Below are 13522 nucleotides of genomic sequence, written 5' to 3'. Positions count from 1 at the left end.
GAAAGGAGACCCCTCACTCCTCCCTCAACAGTAACTCTCCCCTCTCTCCCCTCTCCCTCAACAGTAACTATCCCCTCTCTCCCCCTCCCTCAACAGTAACTCTCCCCTCTCTCCCCTCTCTCCCCCTCCCTCAACAGTAACTCTCCTCTCTCCCCCCTCCCTCAACAGTAACTCTCCCCTCTCTCCCCCTCCCTCAACAGTAACTCTTCCCTCTCTCCCCCTCCCTCAACAGTAACTCTCCCCCCTCCCTCAACAGTAACTCTCCCCTCTCTCCCCTCTCTCCCCCTCCCTCAACAGTAACTCTCCCCTCTCTCCCCCTCCCTCAACAGTAACCCCCCCCTCCCTCAACAGTAACTCTCCCCTCTCTCCCCTCTCTCCCCCTCCCTCAACAGTAACTCTCCCCTCTCTCCCCCCTCCCTCAACAGTAACTCTCCCCTCTCTCCCCCCTCCCTCAACAGTAACTCTTCCCTCTCTCCCCCTCCCTCAACAGTAACTCTCCCCCCTCCCTCAACAGTAACTCTCCCCTCTCTCCCCTCTCTCCCCCTCCCTCAACAGTAACTCTCCCCTCTCTCCCCCCCCAACAGTAATTCTCCCCTCTCTCCCGCCTCCCTCAACAGTAACTCTTCCCTCTCTCCCCCTCCCTCAACATTAACTCTCCCCGCTCTCTCAACAGTAACTCTCCTCTCTCTCCCCTCCCTCAACAGTAACTCTCCCCCCTCCCTCAACAGTAACTCTCCCCTCTCTCCCCCCTCCCTCAACAGTAACTCTCCCCTCTCTCCCCGCCTCCCTCAACAGTAACTCTCCCCTCTCTTCCCCCTCCCTCAATAGTAATTCTCCCCACTCTCCCCCTCCCTCAACAGTAACTCTCCCTTCTCTCCCCTCTCTCCACCTCCCTCAACAGTAACTCTCCCCTCTCTCCCCCCTTCCTCAACAGTAATCCCCCCCCTCCCTCAACAGTAACTCTCCCCTCTCTCCCCCCTCCCTCAACAGTAACTCTCCCCTCTCTCCCCCCTCCCTCAACAGTAACTCTCTCTCCTCTCACAAAAGTAACTCTCCCTTCTCTCCCCCTCCCTCAACATTAACTCTCCCCTCTCTCCCCCTTCCCTCAACAGTAACTCTCCCTTCTCTCCCCCCTCCCTCAACAGTAACTCTCTCCTGTCTACCGGCTCCATCAACAGTAACTCTCCCCTCTCTCCCCCTCCCTCAACAGTAAATCTCCCCTCTCTCCCCCTCCCTCAACAGTACATCTCCCCTCTCTCCCCCTTCCTCAACAGTAAATCTCCCCTTTCTCCCCCCTCCTTCAACAGTAACTCTCCCCCTCCCTCAACAGTAACTCTCCCCTCTCTCCCCCTCCCTCAATAGTAACTCTCCCCTCTCTCCCCCTCACTCAACAGTAACTCTCCCCTCTCTACCCCTCCCTCAACAGTAAATCTCCCCTCTCTCCCCCCTCCCTCAACAGTAACTCTCCCCTCTCTCCCCCTCCTTCAACAGTAACTCTTCCCTTTCTCCCCTCTCCCTCAACATTAACTCTCTCCCCCCTCCCTCAACAGTAACTCTCCCCCCTCCCTCAACAGTAACTCTCCCCTCTCTCCCCCTCCATCAACAGTAACCCTCCCCTCTCCCCTCTCCCTCAACAGTAACTCTCCCCTCTCTCCCCCTCCCTCAACAGTAACTCTCTCCTCTTTCCCCCCCTCTCAACAGTAACTCTCCCCTCTCTCCCCCTCCCTCAACAGTACCCCCCCCCTCCCTCAACAGTAACTCTCCCCTCTCTCCCCCTCACTCAACAGTAACTCTCCCCTCTCTACCCCTCCCTCAACAGTAAATCTCCCCTCTCTCCCCCCTCCCTCAACAGTAACTCTCCCCTCTCTCCCCCTCCTTCAACAGTAACTCTTCCCTTTCTCCCCTCTCCCTCAACATTAACTCTCTCCCCCCTCCCTAAACTGTAACTCTCCCCCTCCCTCAACAGTAACTCTCCCCTCTCTCCCCCTCCCTCAACAGTAACTCTCCCCTCTCTCCCCCTCCCTCAACAGTAACTCTCCCCTCTTTCCCCCCCTCTCAACAGTAACTCTCCCCTCTTCCCCCCCCCTCTCAACAGTAACTCTCCCCTCTCTCCCCCCTCACTCAACAGTAACTCTCCCCTCTATCCCCCTCCCTTAACAGTAACTCTCCCCCTCCCTCAACAGTAACTCTCCCCTCTCTCCCCCCTCCCTCAACAGTAACTCTCCCCTCTCTCCCCCTCCCTCAACAGTAACCATATCAGAGGAAGTCAAAATGAAGACAGGAAAGAAGTATACATGGTATATTATACATGGTATATTATACATGGGCTTTCTTCTTAAACACAGCTGTTCAGCTGTTACTAGTACAGCCATAGAGGAGACATTGTTTAGGGCATTTTGCAGATTGGAGGGGTTATGTTGGTTTACTTGGTTAGAACCATGTGACCAAAACAAACAAACAAACAAACATAAAATACCCCTTGTCCAATCCCAGACAGGATCTTCTGTTCTGCGGTGATGTTACAAGGACAGGGGAAGTGAGTGGGGGAGACGTTCTCTTTAATCCTATGGATGGGAAGATATTTGTTTGGTTGCAGCTTTGTATTTTATCCTGTCCCCTTTCCCCTCTCCCATCCATCTCCCTTGCTCAGGCCGAAGCCTGGGATAGTCTTTCCTGTAAGAGGTGTGGTTGTCGTCTTTTGGTTATAGCTTTGTGTTTGGTCTCTTGCCCCCGTCCCCCATCCTCTTTTCCTGTAAGATGTGTTGATGAGTGGCTGTGGTCTCTCATCTAAGATGATAAAAGACTCTTCCTATCCATCTCCCTGACCTCTAACCCTTCACCCTCCACTGTCACTCTGACTACAGATGGGGAAACACTCCAACAGCCAACAACAGGATCCAGCTCCAGATTGTTGTTGTTCCTACGATATATTGAACCAACATGAGTGACATCTCTTGGTCAGGGTCACTACAATACAAAAGAAAACGCTCTGAAACTACCTGAACTGGTCCGATAAAAAACACTTGTTTTTGCTTTCTGTTGCACAACGATTTGATAGTAGTTTCAATGCACTCACTTCTCAGGTTCTCTCTCGTACAGTGTTATCAGTGAATGACGAGAGAGAGCGAGAGAGAGAGCGAGAGAAAGAGAGAGAGCGAGAGAGAGAGCGAGAGAAAGAGAGAGAGAGTCTGCATGCACTAGTTCTCTATAAAGCTTCTGCTGACATAAGTCAGTGGCCCAATTTGTAAGTGTTTCTACATCAAAGCTAGTCGGCTCTAAATCCACAATCCTTTTCAGTGGGTATGTGTGAAGTGATTATGTTTTTTCAATCTTCATTCATTCAGGCTCAATTGAATATCTCTGTCTAAACACAAACAAATATGTGTCAACAGTAACTCTCCCCTCTCTCCCCCCTCCCTCAATAGTAACTCTCCCCTCTCTCCCCCTCCCTCAACAGTAACTCTCCCCTCTTCCCCCCCTCTCTCAACAGTAACTCTTCCCTCTCTCCCCCTCCCTCAATAGTAACTCTCCCCTCTCTCCCCCTCCCTCAACAGTAACTCTCCCCTCTTCCCCACCTCTCTCAACAGTAACTCTCCCCTCTCTGCCCTCCCTCAACAGTAACTCTCCCCTCTTCCCCCCCTCTCTCAACAGTAACTCTTCCCTCTCTCCCCCTCCCTCAGTAGAAGAAGCCATGTGAAATTAACTCCATCATAAACATGTTCTCTTTTCTCCATCGTAAAAAGTGTTCAACCACATCAGTTTCTTTAGAGATCGAAATTAATGAGAAGAACATTGTTTATAAATCACAATCTCTAGGTCCATTTTCTGTATTAGATAACCATGGAAAAATCATGTCCCTTTTGCAACTATCCACCTCTTCCCCCTCTTCCTCATCCTTTGCCCCTCCTCCTCCTCTTCCCCCTCCTCCTCCTCCTCTTCCCCCTCTTCCTCATCCTCCCTACAGCGCTATTGCCTTGCTGACAGTTACCATATCCATTCGAAACTAAATATATACTGAATCCAGTAGACAAGACATCTGTCTGTCCACACTCCTTTGCCTCTTTTTTTCTATCTAACACTCTCTCTTGTCTTCCTCACAGTTTGACTGAGGAGAACAGATTTGGTCCTCTGTATCTCTTTAACATGTCTGGCCACAGAATAGCCTGTTTTATAGACGGCATGTGTGTGAGCTCAGGCTGGGCTGTTTTACCACACACACACACACACACACACACACACACACATATACACACACACACACACACACACACACACACACACACACACACACACACACATGAAAGAGTGTAAAGTGTAAGGGGATGAATGGAGGAATGAGGCTGGCAGGGATGGAGGAAGAATGGAGGAGAGAGGAAGAGAGGAACAGAGTGGGTACAAAGAAGGGAGAGGTTGAGTCCAGAGGGAGGGGAAGGAAACAGGAAACAAACACTGGTTAGGTCAGGAGAAGACAGAGAGATGGCACAACCTGAGTGAATGGTACCGTGTTGCATGAAATATCTGGGGTCGGCAGGTAGCTTAGTGGGTAAGAGCGTTGTGCCAGTAACCGAAAGGTCGCTGGTTCTAATCCCCGAGCCGACTAGGTGAAAAATCTGTCGATGTGCCCTTAAGCAAGGCACTTAACCCTAATTGCTCCTGTAAGTCGCTCTGGATAAGAGCGTCTGCTAAATGACTAAAATGTAAATGTAAATCTGACACATGAAGGAATGTGGCACCAGAAGCATCATATGTGGTCTTATAGAAAGCCTAAGGAACGTCTTTGTGATTGTGATATCTACAGCTAGTCTAAGGAGAATGATAGCTCATGGAGAAATGGAGAGGGATGTTGAGCATGTAGGATGGCACACCAAATACACACACACACACACACAACTTGACACACACACATACACATGAACACACCACAGGAGGTTGGTGGTACCTTAATTGGGGAGGACAGGCTCGTGGTAATGACTGGAGCGGAATCAGTGGAATGGTATCAACAACATCAAGCACATAGTTTCCAGGTGTTTGATGCCGTTCCATTTGCTCCGTTCCGGCCATTATTATGAGCCGTTCTCCCCTCAGCAGCCTCCTGTGTACCCCAGCAGAACATGCTAATGCTAAACCAGTGTTGTGCAGTGGGAGAGCTGAACAAGTCCTTACGGCATTCAGTAGGAGAGACATTAAACGGATAGTGTAATTAAGCCCTTTTTTCTACTTACCCAGAATCAGATGAACTCATGGATACCATTTTATGTCTCTGTGTGCAGTTTGAAGGAAGTTGAAGGTAGTTTCTCTCTCTCTCTCTCTCTCTCTCTCTCTCTCTCTCTGTCCATCTCTCATCACGCACATACCCGTGGTGCTGGATAGTAAGGGGAACTGATAGCATTGTGTTACACTTTGGAAATGGAAAAACATGTCCCCTGCTGCAACTCCTCACTGTCACTTGGGCTGATGTGGATGCGGAGTCGGAGTCAGGCGCAGGACACAGAAGCTCAGTCAAACAGACTTTACTAGTCAAATATACAATACAAAAATAAACGGGCCTCAAACACTGGAGGCGAGAGATTACGCAAGCAGTGCGTAAAACACTAACTAAATGAGCACAAAACTCTGACATCAACAGACAGGCGGACAACAACACAAAAACTCACATACACAAAGCAGAAAACGTATAGGACACATAATTAGACACAAACGGACACAGGTGCAACAGACAGACCAAACCAAACAAACATCGAAACATCCAACGGTGGTAGCTAGTACTCCGGGGAAGGCGAATGCCGAAGCCTGCCCGAGCGAGGAGGAGGAGCAGCCTCGGCAGAATCCGTGACAGTACCCCCCCCCCCCTTGATGCGCGGCTCCAGCCGTGCGCCGACCCCGGCCTCGGGGACGACCAGGAGGACGCGGAGCAGGGCGCGTGGGATGACCAAGGTGGAACTAAGTCAGGAGGGATGGATCTAGGATATCCCTCCTAGGCACCCAGCACCGTTCCTCCGGGCCGTACCCCTCCCACTCCACGAGATACTGGAGACCCCCCATCCGACGTCTCGATTCCAAGATGGTCCGGACCGTGTACGCCGGAGCTCCCTCAATGTCCAGTTGGGGCGGGGGGGTCTCTCCTATCTCACCTTCCTGGAGTGGACCAGCTACCACCGGCCTGAGAAGAGACACATGGAACGAGGGGTTAATATTCTCAAAATCAATAGGCAGTAACCTGTAACACACCTCGTTCAATCTCCTCAGGACTTTAAAAGGCCCCACAAACCGCCGACCCAGCTTCCGGCAGGGCAGGCGGAGGGGCAGGTTTCGGGTCGAGAGCCAGACTCGATCTCCCGGTGCGTACACCGGGCCCTCACTGCGGTGGAGATCGGCGCTCGCCTTCTGTCGACGGATGGCCCGCTGCAGATGGACGTGTGCAGCGTTCCACGTCTCCTCCGAGCGCCGAACCCACTCATCCACCGCAGGAGCCTCGATCTGGCTCTGGTGCCATGGTGCCAGAACCGGCTGATACCCTAACACACACTGGAAAGGGGTTAGATTGGTGGAGGAGTGGCGGAGAGAGTTCTGTGCCATCTCTGCCCAGTGGATATACCTTGACCACTCCTCCGGCCGGCCCTGGCAATAGGACCTCAGAAACCTACCCACATCCTGGTTAACTCGTTCTACCTGCCCATTGCTCTCTGGGTGGTAACCCGAGGTAAGGCTCACCGAAACTCCCAAGCGTTCCATGAATGCCCTCCAGACTCTGGAGGTGAACTGGGGACCTCGGTCAGACACTATATCCTCGGGAAACCCGTAGTGCCGGAAGACGTGGGTAAATAGTGCCTCAGCGGTCTGTAGGGCAGTAGGGAGACCCGGCATTGGGAGGAGACGACAGGCCTTAAAAAACCGATCCACAACGACCAAAATGGTGGTATTCCCCTGGGAGGGGGGAAGGTCGGTCACAAAGTCCACCGAGAGGTGAGACCATGGTCGTTGTGGAACGGGCAGGGGATGTAACTTCCCCCTGGGCAGGTGTCTAGGCACCTTACACTGGGCGCACACAGAGCAGGAGGAGACATAAACCCTCACAACCCTAGCTAACGTTGGCCACCAGTATTTCACGCTAAGGCAGGGCACTGTCCGGCCAATACCTGGATGTCCAGAGGAGGGTGACGTATGAGCCCAATAAATAAGCCGATCACGAACCTCGAGCGGAACGTACGTCCGCCCCACAGGACACTCTGGGGGAGTAGGGTTGGTACGTAACGCCCGCTCGATCTCCGCATCGACCTCCCACACCACCGGAGCCACCAGACAAGACTCCGGCAGTATGGGAGTGGGCTCAATGGACCTCTCCTCTGTGTCAATCCGCCGGGACAGGGCGTCTGCCTTACCGTTCTGGGACCCTGGGATGTACGTTATTTTAAAAATGAACCGGGTTAGAAACATATTCCACCTAGCCTGACGAGGGTTTAATCTCCTAGCTGCCCGGATGTACTCCAGGTTACGGTGTTCAGTCAGAATGAGGAAAGGGTGTTGAGCCCCCTCAAGCCAATGCCTCCACACCTTTAGGGCCTGAACCCCGGCTAACAGCTCCCTGTCCCCTACGTCATAATTTCGCTCCGCCCGGCTGAGCATCTTAGAATAGAACGCACAGGGGCGGAGTTTAGGTGGCGTGCCGGACCGTTGCGACAGTACTGCCCCAATACCGGCCTCTGACGCGTCCACCTCTACTTGGAATGGTAAAGTGGGGTCCGGATGCGCCAGGTTCTTCAGTTTAACAAATGCCCTGTCCGCTTCAGCTGACCACTGCAAACGCACCAGACCCCCCTTCAGCAGGGACGTAATGGGAGCTGCCACCTGTCCAAAGCCCCGGATAAACCTCCGGTAGTAATTAGCAAAACCCCAAAACTGCTGCACCTCTTTAACAGTGGTTGGAGTTTGCAATTACGCACGGCAGACACACGGTCAACCTCAATCTTCACCCCTGATGCGGACAACAGATAACCCAAAAAGGAGATGGACTCCTGGAAAAACAAACATTTCTCTGCCTTGACATACAAGTCATGCTCCAACAGCCTCCCCAACACTCGGCGCACCAGGGCTACATGCTCGGCTCGTGTAGAAGAGTACACTAGGATGTCGTCGATGTACACCACAACACCCTGCCCATGCATGTCCCGGAAGATCTCGTCCACAAAGGATTGGAAGACTGAAGGAGCATTCATTAACCCGTATGGCATGACGAGATACTCGTAATGACCCGAGGTGGTGCTAAATGCTGTTTTCCATTCATCTCCCTCCCTAATGCGCACCAGGTTGTACGCGCTCCTGAGATCCAACTTTGTGAAGAACCGCGCTCCGCGTAATGATTCAGTCATACTCGCAATCAGAGGAAGAGGATAACTGTATTTAACCGTGATCTGATTGAGACTACGGTAATCAATACACGGGCGCAAACCCTCATCCTTCTTCTTCACAAAGAAGAAACTCGAGGACACGTGGGAAGTGGAGGTCCGTATGTATCCCTGTCTCAAGGACTCGGCTATGTAAGTCTCCATAGCCGCTGTCTCCTCTTGAGACAGAGGATACACATGGCTCCGCGGGAGTGCTGCTCCTGTTTGGAGGTCTATCGCACAATCCCCCTGTCTATGAGGTGGCAACCGTGTCGCCCTTGTTTTGCTGAACACGAGTGCTAAATCCTCATACTCAGGGGGAATGTGCATTGCGGGCACTTGGTTCGGACTCTCCACCGAGGTCGCCCCCACGGAAACACCTAGACATCTCCCTACACACTGGGCAGACCACTCCATGAGAGCCCTCTGTTGCCACGAAATGGTAGGATCATGGGCGATTAACCAGGGAAGCCCCAGCACCACGGGATACGCAGGAGAGTCGATCAGATATAACTGAATGGTCTCCTCATGACCCCCCTGCGTATTCATCTTAAGTGGTGCTGTGACTTCTCTAATCAACCCCGATCCCAGCGGCCGGCTATCTAGGGTATGGACAGGGAAGGGAGCATCAACAGGCAGGAGGGGAATCCCTAACCTTAAACAAAATTTACGATCAACAAAATTTCCAGCTGCGCCTGAATCGACTAGCGCCTTATGCTGGGAATGAGGTGCCACCTGTGGAAATCTTACAGGTATACACATGTGAACAACAGAGAGCTCTGGGTAAGTGGGGCGCCTACTCACCTGAAATGACTCCCCAGTGCGTGACCTGTTGTTCCCTCTCCCTGGAGACCCTCCCCAGCACCTAGCCGCAGTGTGCCCTCCACGGCCACAGTTGGTGCAGGGGACGGCCCCCCTCGGGTTCTCTCTCCTCCTCTCTCTAGCACCAGCACCCCCGAGCTCCATAGGGATCGGCTCGGAGGTGCTGGAGGATGGAATGGACGACCCCCATTCGGGACGTCCACGGGTAGCCAGCAGGGTATCGAGACGGATGGACATGTCCACCAACTGGTCGAAAGATAGGTTGGTGTCCCTGCAGGCCAGGTAATGACCCGAGGTGGTGCTAAATGCTGTTTTCCATTCATCTCCCTCCCTAATGCGCACCAGGTTGTACGCGCTCCTGAGATCCAACTTTGTGAAGAACCGCGCTCCGCGTAATGATTCAGTCATACTCGCAATCAGAGGAAGAGGATAACTGTATTTAACCGTGATCTGATTGAGACTACGGTAATCAATACACGGGCGCAAACTGCAGGCCAGCTCACGACGAACGTCCTCACTAAGACTGCATCGATAGTGGTCGATGAGGGCCCTCTCATTCCACCCTGCATCCGCCGCTAGAGTCCGGAACTCCAGGGAGAACTCCTGTGCGCTCCTCTTCCCCTTTCGGAGGTGGAACAGACGCTCCCCTGCTGCTTTCCCCTCAGGTGGATGGTCGAAAACTGCCCTGAAGCGGCGGGAGAAGTCTGCGTAGGTGATGGTGGCGGCGTCTATTCCCCTCCATTCGGCGTTGGCCCACTCCAATGCCTTGCCGGAGAGACAGGAGATGAGGGCGGAGACGCTCTCGTATCCCGAGGGCGCCGGGTGTATGGTGGCCAGGTAGAGTTCCACCTGCAGGAGGAACCCCTGACACCCGGCTGCGGTGCCATCATACGCCCTCGGGAGCGAGAGCCTAATTCCACTGGGTTCCGGTGCTGGGATGGGAGGACTGGCCGATGGTGATGGGAAGGTGGGCGGAGGTGTGGGCACCTCTCTAGTTACCAATCGGCGCAGAGTGTTCGTCACCTCATTCATGGCGGACCCGAGTTGCCGGATCATGGCGTCTTGCTCGCTGATCCGATCCTCCAGCGACTTGGGTGCCGCCGCTGCTCCTGCTGACTCCATGAAAGGTGTGTTGTTCTGTCACTTGGGCTGATGTGGATGCGGAGTCAGAGTCAGGCGCAGGACACAGAAGCTCAGTCAAACAGACTTTACTAGTCAAATATACAATACAAAAATAAACGGGCCTCAAACACTGGAGGCGAGAGATTACGCAAGCAGTGCGTAAAACACTAACTAAATGAGCACAAAACTCTGACATCAACGGACAGGCGGACAACAACACACAAACTCACATACACAAAGCAGAAAACGTATAGGACACATAATTAGACACAAACGGACACAGGTGCAACAGACAGACCAAACCAAACAAACATCGAAATGTCCTACGGTGGTAGCTAGTACTCCGGGGACGACGAACGCCTAAGCCTGCCCGAGCAAGGAGGAGGAGCAGCCTCGGCAGAATCCGTGACACTCACACTGCATCCATCTACCTCACTGCAGACCACTGCTTCACACACACACATATGATTTTCTGATCATATTGGAGCTCCCTGATATATGTTGTTCTGGTTGTCTTCGTCTAATAACATCTGTAAATAATTTAAATAGATGCTCAAAAACATATAGAATAATATTTATAGTTGGCTTACTCCAATATTTTTCTGTTGTTCAAGGCTCAAACTCCTGTGATTCCATTCAGCAAAACCCCTCCCACGATCACCAACAAACTTGCAGCTCTGGCGGCCATTGCGCCCTTTGCAAATATATATTATAGTGAATTACTTGTAAATGTCAAACTTTTTATTAGTTCCAATAGGCCTAAAGTGTCATTGGATGGTTGCTTGTACAGTTGCTAAGGCTGTATTTAGCTTTTATTGTGTTTTTATTTTATTTCAGATGCAGCAGGGTTAGCTACTTAGCATTGCTAATGTCAGCACCAAAGACACATGCTTCAATCATGAGAGACTAGTATTCTGTAGTGATTTGTCTGTAAATTTCATAATAAATGACATGAACATATGTTTAGCGTGATATTCATGCAAGCATTATAATATATATGCTGAACAAAAAATATAAACGCATCATGTAAAGTGTTGGTCGTATGTTTCATGAGCTGAAATAAAAGATCCCAAAAATATTGCATACAAATTTGTTTACATCCCTGTTTGTGAGCATTTCTCCTTTGCCAAGATAATCCATCTACCTGACAGGTGTGAAATATCAAGAAGCTGATTAAACAGCATAATCATTACAGAGGTGCACCTTGGGCTGTGGACAATAAAAGGCCACTCTAAAATGTGCAGTTTTGTCACACAACACAATGCCACAGACATCTCAAGTCTTGAGGGAGCATGCAATTGGCATGCTGACTGCAGAAATTTCCACCAGAGCTGTTGCCAGTTAATTGAATGTTCATTTCTCTACCATAAACCTCCTCCAACGTCGATTTAGAGAATTTGGCAGTAAGTCCAACCGGCCTCACAACCGCAGACCACGTGTAACCTCGCCAGCCCAGGACCTCCACATCCAGCTTCTTCACCTGCGGAATCGTCTGAGACCAGCCACCCGGACGGCTGATGAAACTGAGGAGTATTTCTGTCTGTAATAAAGCCCTTTTGTGGGGAAAAACTCATTCTGATTGGCTGTGCCTGGCTCCCAAGTGGGTGCGCCCCTGCCCAGTCATGTGAAATCCATAGATTAGGGTCTAATGAATTTATTTCAATTGACTGATTTCCTTATATGAACTGTAACTCATCCTGGGATATGAAATGTACCCTGTGAATTGTAGTATACTGTAGATGAGGGCAATGCAGAAGCTTCAAAAATAACAAAAACAAGGAATCGTGCAGTATGACTAACAAAAATGATAAAACAACAAAATGCGTATCAAATCTTACAGTAGTGCATACAGTGCCTTCGGAAAGTATTCAGACCCCTTGACTTTTTTCACATTTTGTTACGTTACAGCCTTACTCTAAAATGTATTTTATTTTTAAATCCTCCACAATCTACACACAATACCCCATAATGACAAGGAGAAAACATGTTTTTAGAAATTGTAGCAAATACATTAAAAATTAAAAAACAGAAATACCTTATTTACATTAGTATTCAGACACTTTGATATGAGTTTCGAAATTGAGCTCAGGTGCATCCTGTTTCCATTGATCATCCTTGAGATGTTTCTATAACTTGATTGGAGTCCACCTGTGGTAAATTCAATTGATTGAATGGAAAGGCACACACAGTTGACAGTGCATGTCAGAGCAAAAACCAAGCCATGAGGTCGAAGGAATTGTCCGTATAGCTCCGAGAAAGGATTGTGTCGAGGCACAGATCTGGGGAAGGGTACCAAAAAATGTCTGCAGCATTGAAGGTCCCCAAGAACACAGTGGCCTCCATCATTCTTAAATGGAATACGTTTTCAAGCCACCAAGACTCTTCCTAGAGCTGGCCATCCGGCCAAACTGAGCAATCGGGGGAGAAGGGCCTTGGTCATGGAGGTGACCAAGAACCCAATGGTCACTCTGACAGAGCTCTAGAGTTCCTCTGTGGAGATGGGAGAACCTTCCAGAAGGACAACCATCTCTGAAGTACTCCACCAATCAGGCCTTTATGGGAGAGTGGCAAGACGGAAGCCACTCCTCAGTAAAAGGCACATGACAGCCCGCTTGGAGTTTGCCAAAAGGCACCTAAAGACTCTCAGACCATGAGAAACAAGAGACTCTGGTCTGATGAAACCAATAATTAACTATTTGGCCTGAATGCCAAGTGTCACATCTGGAGGAAACCTTGCACCATCCCTACGGTGAAGCATGGTGGTGGCAGCATCATGCTGTGAGGATGTTTTTCAGCAGCAGGGACTGGGAGACAAGTCGCGATCGAGGCAAAGATGAACGGAGCAAAGTACAGAGAGATCCTTGATGGAAACCTGCTCCAGAGCGCTCAGGTCCTCAGACTGGGGCGAAGGTTCACCTTACAACAGGACAACGACCCAAAGCACACTGCCAAGACAACGTAGGAGTGGCTTTGGGACAAGTCTCTGAATGTCCTTGAGTGGCCCAGCCAGAGCCCGTACTTGAACCCGATCTAACATCTCTGGAGAGACCTGAAAATAGCTGTGCAGCAACGCTCCCCATCCAACCTGACAAGGCTTGAGAGGATCTGCAAAGAATGGGAGAAACTCCCCAAATATAGGTGTGCCAAGCTTGTAGCGTCATACCCAAGAAGACTCAATGCTGTAATCGCTGCCAAAT

The 13522-nt window shown here is 50.8% G+C and overlaps 1 protein-coding gene across 1 annotated transcript in view; it reads right to left on the bottom strand.

Annotated features, from left to right (window-relative positions):
- LOC311148158 (rho guanine nucleotide exchange factor 25-like) overlaps positions 1 to 13522 on the bottom strand; it is a gene marked incomplete at its 5' end in the record, with an annotated part of 103341 nt that overhangs the window by 37239 nt on the left and 52580 nt on the right. The gene's annotated exons all lie outside the window — the stretch shown is intronic.

Source organism: Coregonus lavaretus (genome assembly GCF_964263955.1).
Source record: "Coregonus lavaretus genome assembly, chromosome: 20".
In the NCBI taxonomy this organism is placed as follows: Eukaryota; Metazoa; Chordata; class Actinopteri; order Salmoniformes; family Salmonidae; genus Coregonus; species Coregonus lavaretus.
This window is presented reverse-complemented; position numbering and strand designations above follow the sequence as displayed.